Source organism: Gavialis gangeticus, unplaced genomic scaffold, assembly GCF_001723915.1.
Source record: "Gavialis gangeticus isolate Ggan-Ray unplaced genomic scaffold, GavGan_comp1, whole genome shotgun sequence".
NCBI lineage: Eukaryota > Metazoa > Chordata > Crocodylia > Gavialidae > Gavialis > Gavialis gangeticus.
In genome coordinates, this window is record NW_017729032.1 from 144,513,746 (window position 1) to 144,522,270 (window position 8,525).

At 42.2% G+C, this 8,525-nt stretch overlaps 1 long non-coding RNA gene across 1 annotated transcript in view; it reads right to left on the reverse strand.

Annotated features, from left to right (window-relative positions):
• Positions 1-450: 450 nt before the first annotated feature.
• LOC109302695 overlaps positions 451-8,525 on the reverse strand; it is a 17,969-nt gene continuing 9,894 nt past the window's right edge. Inside the window, exon 3 of the long non-coding RNA XR_002098896.1 lies at positions 451-480. This is a non-coding gene — a long non-coding RNA (uncharacterized LOC109302695). The remainder of the gene's footprint in view (positions 481-8,525) is intronic.

Genomic DNA, 8,525 nt, shown 5'->3' on the forward strand with positions numbered 1-8,525 from the left:
AATGCCAATATATTAATTTCTCAAAATGTGACTACAGACCTTGATCCTACCAACTGTTCTGTGAGGTTGAACCCTTCTCACATGGGATAGCAGTCAATTTAATTCTGCAGATGGCTCCATGTAAAATGCTTCTGTGCTTGAATGCAGTGTGATATGGCAGCTATTAGCTTCAGTAGGAAAATGCTGCAAGGGAGTAAAACACTAACGTATGACCAAAGTAAAAAAAATATGGAGATGAGAGAAAAGAAGGGAATAGATAATAAGGTACCAATATTAGAACTATGTCATAGCTGGCTCCCTTGTGCACCATACCCAGAGATGCTGGAAGAGCACCTGGGAGCACGTTAGGATCCCAGCACAGAAAATGGTGGCAAGATTTTAGTTATTTTCTTTTTGCATCAGTTTCTTTTATGGAATTCACTTTCTAGAGATTTCTAAATCAAATCTGGCAGAAATAGTTCAGATCTTAGATAAATGTTTCTAGAGGATGGGGAATGAACCATACATATTCTGTTGTCAAATAATACAGTCTCTGGGGAGATGATTGGACCCTCCCTTTGAAATTTTCCAACCCAGCACCCCTGGCCCTTACTTCAAACACAACACTGTGATGGTGTCAGTATAACTATCTGTATCATCATAGCCCTAGACATGGATCAGGGCATACTTATGAGGAATTCAGTATAACTATTGTGAGCACAGACACTTACTAGAAGTTTATCAAGTGCCATTGCCACTTCAGCAATATTGTGTGTTATGAGAGAGCCTTCTAAAAATAATTTCATATGGGAAAAAACCAAGTGGTTAGATTCTCTAGTCCTTCTCTTTCTGTCTCTTCCCTCTGGCAAAACTGTGAGTTCCTCCCTATTCACAGCTCCTCCTTTTTGCAAATAGGGCAACATAAGCTCTGTAAGCAGAGAGGCTTCTGTCACATCCCAGCAACTGAAGGAAGATGCCTGCAGATGTGCCCACACCTTCTGCAGCCTTCTTAGCAGCTGGTACCTCCCAGGATGCGCTGCATATCCACTGGCACAACCATTGTAGCGAAGCCTCATGGTTCTGGCAGGAACTACATAGAAGAGTTACGTGCTGTCCTGCTTACCCGGTGGCCACTGCTGTCATACAATACACTGAAGTCATACAATGTAGAGAAGCAGCATTTACCAGCCTCCTTTCTTCTGCTGAACTCCTGATATGTTCTAGGAGATACAGAGCCTCTTAGGCTTGAGAACAGTTCTTACTAACTTTGGCTTGATCCAAAACTCAGTGGGAGTTTTGCCATTGATGCAAACTGCAGAGGAAAGCACCTTTTAATTCCAGCCATGGTATGCCATGCTAGAACATGGTGAAGCCAAAATTCTGCATAAACATTTCTTCCTTTTTTAAACTTTATTAAATACCTTGGTTGCTAGAGCCCAACAATAGAAAATTAGATTGGAATGAGAGGAGAAAGCCATAATGTTCCCTCATTTACGCATAGGATATTTTCCACTGAAATCTAACTATACTAAAACTTAGAGGTCCTATTTAATAGCCTTACTAGACTACTTATCAGTTAATGCATTTGAGACAGTACTTTAGAAAAGAGGAGTTGTTTACAGATTTTAAGTTCATTTTCCTGAATCATGTGTTTTGCATTAGACAGCAAGATGCCTTCTACCTTCTACAGAACGGTAAATACTAAGAATATGCTTGTAACAGACTCACTCAAAAATTATCAGATTCTTTTTCTCTCATTTAGAAGAGAGAGTACGTTTTCTGTTGTAAGTTTTCGAGACACCTAGAACACCAGTGTGAATTATTTCTCAGAACTCAGTGGAAGGAAATGTAATCCATGTGGATGCATATAATTAGATTATCTGCACATACTTAATGGGTCCTTTGAGAAACACTCAGGGCCAGGGGGAATATTTTTCAGTAAGAAAGCTCTGAAGGTTCAAAAGTATTAGACATGAGCTGTATTTAGTCCTGAGAAGGGCTGTTTTCTCTGGAATAGTATGTTACCATGAAAATAATAGTTCATCCTAACTAGTTTTACCATTGATTTGTTATAAGGAGATTTTATGAAACAGCTTTCCCTAGCCAATGTATTATGTCTCTGAAGGACAAACTATTTTGATAAGAGTAACAACTTTCTACATCTTCTGATCCTAATGATGAACCATAATAAGTACTGCTATGTCTGGATTCTATTTACCAATACTATATTCCAATCCAGCTATATTTACCAGTCTTCTAATATGAGAAAGTAAGAATAGAACTTCACTCACTCAAACAAGGTTTCTTTATTTACCAAGCAAGTGCAAACAAGACTCCTCCTCACCAAAGATACAAGCAAGCAAAACCAAATACATACTACACTACAGCAGGAAGCTGCAGAGAAAGTGTGTGTGGCATTTATGGTCTTACTGTGTTCATAGTCAGCCTTCTTGTCAAGAAACAGAAAAACAAAGGTTTTTTAAAATAGGTGATGCTTTGAAGAAATGTTAAAGAGAATACCATACTTTTTACACAATGCATTTTTTAAAGTATTGAGATCAAATAGGAGAATCAGTTTCTGCAAGTTTTCAGGAAGACTTTTGACAAAATCCTTCAAAAAGAACGAAAAAAAATGATAGCCATAAGATGTAAAATTATATTGAACAGTGATATGCCATCACGGATATAAAACAAAAATAGCAGCACAAAGCTAGTATAAAAGGAGGCCAGGACAAACACCAAACACAGGCCAGAAAGGGTGTCACCCTGAGGTACTCTGAGCTTAGTTGACCAGAAGACTGGAGTTTTGGAGAAGGGATCATTTTCCATTTTTTTTCAGAGAAAGAAAATAGAGTGGGATAGCAAGTGTTCCATAACTCAAAGCTAAAAAGGTACCCTATGAATTTGCAAATACAAAACACTTTAAGTAAAGTTAAGGTACTCTAATCTTGAAGAGTCAGATCATCATCGCAAGGGCCTCATCCAATGTGTACATGCCAGCCACAAATACTTGTCATCCATAAACACTCACACTTTTTACTGAAAAGTTATTATATGGAAATGCAGAAACTGTTACGTTCTAATAATGCCCCCAGGGGACATTTTCTCTAATACTTGGTGGATATAGCTCCAGTTGGGGAATGCTCATTTAGCTTTTTTTGGTCCACTTGCCAGCTAGTAAACGGTATCTTATAGTTACCAATATGATAGAATTCAACATGTACTACAATTAATCTGTGAAACTCAGACTTGAGATAGCAAACAATGAATGAAGCTAAAAAATATATTTAATCTATTTGTCTCCATTAGGAGCGCCTTGGATGCCTTAAAACATATTTGAAGCTTTCAGCATGCATAATTTATAGAAGCAAGCTATCCAATTAAAAATTCCTAGCCAAACCTTAACTGAACCCACAATTTTACATTATATTATTAATTCTACATTATATTATTTCCACTTAACATTGATAACCCTTCACAATGGGAACAAATGATCTATCCAGTCTGACAGCTGTTTATTTTCTATAAATAGTTATCAAAGCTAAGCGGAGCCAAATGATTTATTTTCCTCTACAACTTAAAATTCATGGGATACTGAATTATTACATTCAATATATTACCAGACTTGTGTCAGTCATCAGTCTGACTTCCTTTCTGAACCAATACCAAAATTGTGATCCACATTAGATGCATATTAAAATACTTGGTTCCCATTTTCTTGAAAAGCAAAAAAGGGAAGTGTGCAACAAGAACATAAGGGATATCTTTTAGTACCCCAGTCTCCAATTCTGCTAAACTGATGCATTAAAAGTCCAGCATTTATCAACAGAAATAGCAGCCCCATGATTAAGTCAGTAATTGGATGTGTATTTATACTGTTTCTAACTGTGATAGCAAAAGCTTAAGACAACATCAGGAAGCAAGTACTTTAAAACATGGACTTAGTGGCTTTTAGTCATCAAGAAATTAGATTAACATCTTTTTTTGTTATCCAAACATGTACTCCACTTATAGATAATGCAGCTAATTTCCTGAAGTCTAACGTGACTATTTGTTGCATCGCTGGTACTTTATTTTATTTAGCTCCATTTTAAAAGTGATGTTATACAAGCACTCAGCTTTGAACACACAAAATTATAAATAGAGCTGATTTAATACAGACTCATCCTTTTTAACGTAACTCCTGTTTCTTCCAGCAGACCACGCATGAACTCCACCCTCCACTTCTATCAACCATCCGAGATTCCTGGGATCAGAAAAATAACAACACTGTAAAAGACTCAGAAAAATTCACCAATCCTTTTAGGTACCCTTGGGTAAGGAAGATGAGGAATCTGCCGAAAAAAGCAACACTTCTTATTTAAATACACTTAACTTGAGTGGTCTTGATCACTGTTCCTATCACAGTGGGGAAGAGGAATTGGCCAATTGTGCCAGCCTAAACAATTTAGAGCAGGGGTGCGCAAAATATGGCTGTGAGGGTCTTTCAATCCTGCCTGGCCCAGGCGCTATTCGGCCCATTGTGCATCCCACCTGGGCATGCAGCAGGGCTGGGGTACCTCTGCAGCTGGACTGTCTTTTTAGGCAGCCCAGGCAGTGGCAGCTTCTTCCAGCTGCTTCATAGTTAGTAGGGTCATAAGGGATCTGAACAGATCATCAAGTCTGACCCCCTGCCATGGCAGGAAAGAGTACTGGGGTCAAAAGACCCCAGCAAGGTGATTGTCTAGCCTTATCTTAAAGACCCCAAAGGTAGAAGCCAGCACCACTTTGCTTAGAAGTTGGTTCCAGATCCTACTCGCCCTGACAGTGAAGTAGTGCCTCCTGATGTCTAATCTGAATTTACCCTCTGCCAGCTTGTGACCGTTATTTCTAGTCACTCCTGGTAGTGCTCGGGAGAACAGGGACTCCCCCAATGCCTGCTGGTCCCCTCTGACTAGTTTGTAACAGGCCACTAGATCCCCCCTCAGCCTCCTCTTGTGGAGGCTGAACAGGTTTAGGTCCCTTAGCCTCTTTGTAGGGCCTGCCCTGCTGCCCCCTGATCATGCAAGTGGCCCTCCTTTGGACCCTCTCGCATCCCTCCTGAAGTGCAGCGCCCAGAACTGGATGCAGTACTCCAACTGCAGCCTGACCAGTGCCGCGTAGAGGGGGAGTATCACCTCCTTGGACCTGCTTGAGATGCATCTGTGGATGCATGACAAGTTGTGGTTGGCCTTTCTGACTGCATCCCCACACTGCCGGCCCATGTTCATCTTGGCATCAATGATGACTCCAAGATCCTTTTCTGCCTCTGCACTGATGAGAAGTGAGTTCCCCAGCCTGTAGGTACGGTGCTGGTTCTTCCTGCTGGCAGCAGTGCTGCCGGCACTGACCCCAGCCCTATGGTACTGGCAGAGACCTCTGCACAGAGCCCCAACACCAGCCCACCCCACACCCATATGCATTTTCATATAACAACTTATAACCCACCCCACACCCATTCTGACTTGGCTCAGCAAAGCGGGACAGTTCCTGACGAGCCAGAACCCAGGTGCAGTCTCGACCCTGGCCCACCCTGTGCCTGCTCCAGACTTGCCCACCCACGCTGGGCTGGTCTGCTATGACTAGGGTGAGCCCAGAGTGGGCATGGGGCCTGCTGGGTTCAGTGGTATGTACTGTTGTTACAGGCAGGGAAGAGCCACAAGTTATGCAGGCTCTGGGCAGTTCTGAGAAGGAGTAGGGAAGAGTGCTGACTGGTTTGCAGCAGCTCCCCAGAATTGCCTATGTGGCCGTCGGGCCCAAATAATTTCCTGCCCCTGATTTAGAGTTATTTAGGGCATTTTACATGTGCTAATTAAAGCACCTGGAGCATCTTGTGTATCAGAATCCCTGCATTTCAAAAGGGCAGTGGGGGCCCGCTTTACCTAAAGCTTGTTGAATGAGCTGTAGTTAAAATGCCCCCGCCACCATTTTGAAGCACAGGGACACTGATACATGAGATGCAGAGGCTGGCTGAAGTGCAGCAATTACCACACTTCCAGCAGACTTGATTAATCAAGTCTGTTCCCATGTGCTGTTAATTACAGCACACTGGAATAGTCTCCTGGCTCATGTATAGGCACCCATAGATTTTAAACCTAAACCACCTTGAATCACACAGGTTTAAAACATGCCAACTTTAAATCCACTCATAACCTATTGGTATGTTACCATACCAAACTTCAGGAATCATAACTAGGGGTTTTTCATACTGTACATGTTCACCTTCTAGGAAATAACAAATAACTGGTGAAAGGTTTTTCACTTGGATTTTTTAGCTGATGGCTGTATTCTAAGAATATTTGTCCTACTCAAATTTTAGGCAGCTGTACCATCAAAATATTCAACACCCCCCCCCCACTCCCACAAGGAGTGTACTAAAAACCAAGCTTGATTTAATTTTGATGTTTATGTACTCCTGTAAATCCCAACAGGAATAAGCGTTAGACCAACAGTGGTCAGGGTGCATAACCTGGGGTACATACTGATCAGTGATGGGGTGATCACAGTTGTCACAGGGGTGATCAGTTATCCTGCCGTCAAGGGATAAGGGGAAGGAAAACAGATTTAATATAATATCCAGATAACTGAAGTATGCTTATATTCAAAAATATTTTCCAACACACATTTCTAACTCACTTAGGCCAACTGCACAAGTCTTGAACTTTTACTGTTAGTTCTGTCCAGTGTTGCTTTTACAAAATCCTTCCTTAAAAGGTATAATTTTTTTGCCAACTCAACTCCCAGCCATGAATCGGCTTATCTAGTTTTAATAAGGCTCTTATCCTGATGGAGTAAACCAAAACATTTAGAAACAGAGAAAGATGCACCAGTATTTAAACAGCTTTATTTGGGTCAGCTGTGGGTATAAAGGTTTAAAAAGAAAGAGAGCCACTAATTGCTGTCTTGGGCAGCATTCAAGGTAACACATTTTCTCTATTCAGTCTATACTGTAAGCAGGTCACTCACCCAGATTCCTTCTCAAAGCCAGTCAGCTCTGTGTTCTGGGTTGCCAGGCAGTGTATTTTACATGGGGCAAACTTGTCCCCCCAGAAACAAAAACAACAGAACAAACAGGTGTGCAAACAACAAAACAACAGACAGATAAACCAAAATCTGTGGTCTTTCTTCAGACCTTGAAAGGGGCAACCTAGGCTCTTTGATTCTCCCTCAGCACCACAGCCTGCTAATAGAAATCATAGAAAGTCAGAGTTGGAAGGGACCTCAGAAGGCAGTCCAACCCCCTGCTCAAAGCAGGATCATCCCTAACTAGACCATCCCAGCCAAGGCTTTGTCTAGCTGGGTCTTGAAAACCTCCAAAGATAGAGAGTCCAGAACCCGCCTGGGTAACCGGTTCCAGTGTTTTACTACCCTCTTAGTGACAAGTTTCTTCCTAATTTCTGACCTAAACTTCCCTTGCTGCAACTTAAGACCATTGTTCCTTGTTCTGTCATTGGCCACCACTGAGAACAGTCTAGCTCCATCCTCTTTTGAACTCCACTTCAGGTAGCTGAAGGCTGCTATGAAATCCACTCTGTATCCTCTTCTCTATAGACTAAATAAGCCCAGTTCCCTCAGCCTGTCCTCAGAAGTCATGTCTCCCAGCCCCCTCACCATTTTTGTTGCCTTCTGCTGGACTTTCTCCAATTTGGCCACATCCTTTCTGTAGTGGGGAGCTCAAAACTGAACACAGTACTCTGTGTTCTTCTCTCTCTCTTTTGCACTTTGCTCTGGGAGATTTTAAACCTCTTTATGGCTCAGCTCCCAACCCTGCAGTAAGGTTGACTATGAAGTGCTGCCTACCTGCAGCTGCAATTTTCAGTCCCTGAAGGCTGTACATATGCTTAAAGCCAAAAAGTACCTCTAGCCTTTGTATGTCCAGCAACAACTGATATGTAAAGGAGAGGAATAACAGTAAAGCAGCATGTTTTAAAGAGGTCAAGGAGAGGACCTTACTTTCCAGTGCCTTGAGGATTCAAAATACAAGGTGGGTGCAAGCATTAGCTTTTGTCCCTTTTCATGTAGGGACAAAATGTTTTGGGAGAACTCAAAAGCATCTTCATAGTTAAACACACATTGTGCAAAACAAAATAAAACAATAGAAGCAAAACCTGCCACTGATATTTTGTGTTTTACCCAGATTCCCCAGTTTGGGTGCACACTTGCCAAAAATGCTAGAAGTAGGCCTGAAACATCAAGCTATTGGCACAAATTATGTACTTCTCTCTTGCATTCCTCACAATTCAATTTAACCAATTCTTCACCTCCGTTTTCTTGTGCAGGGACTGGGACTTCCCTGCTGTGATAGAAGTCGGACTCGAGGGGATCGCCTTCAGACCTCAGGTTGGGGAGGACCGGGTTAGAGAGCTTCTGGAGGGGCTGGACGCGTTCAAGTCAGCGGGTCCGGATGCTCTCCACCCCAGGGTGTTGAGGGAGCTAGCTGGGGTTATTGCAGGGCCCCTGGCACAGCTCTATGAGCGATCGTGGTGCTTGGGCCAGGTGCCAGATGATTGGAAGGTAGCAAATGTGGT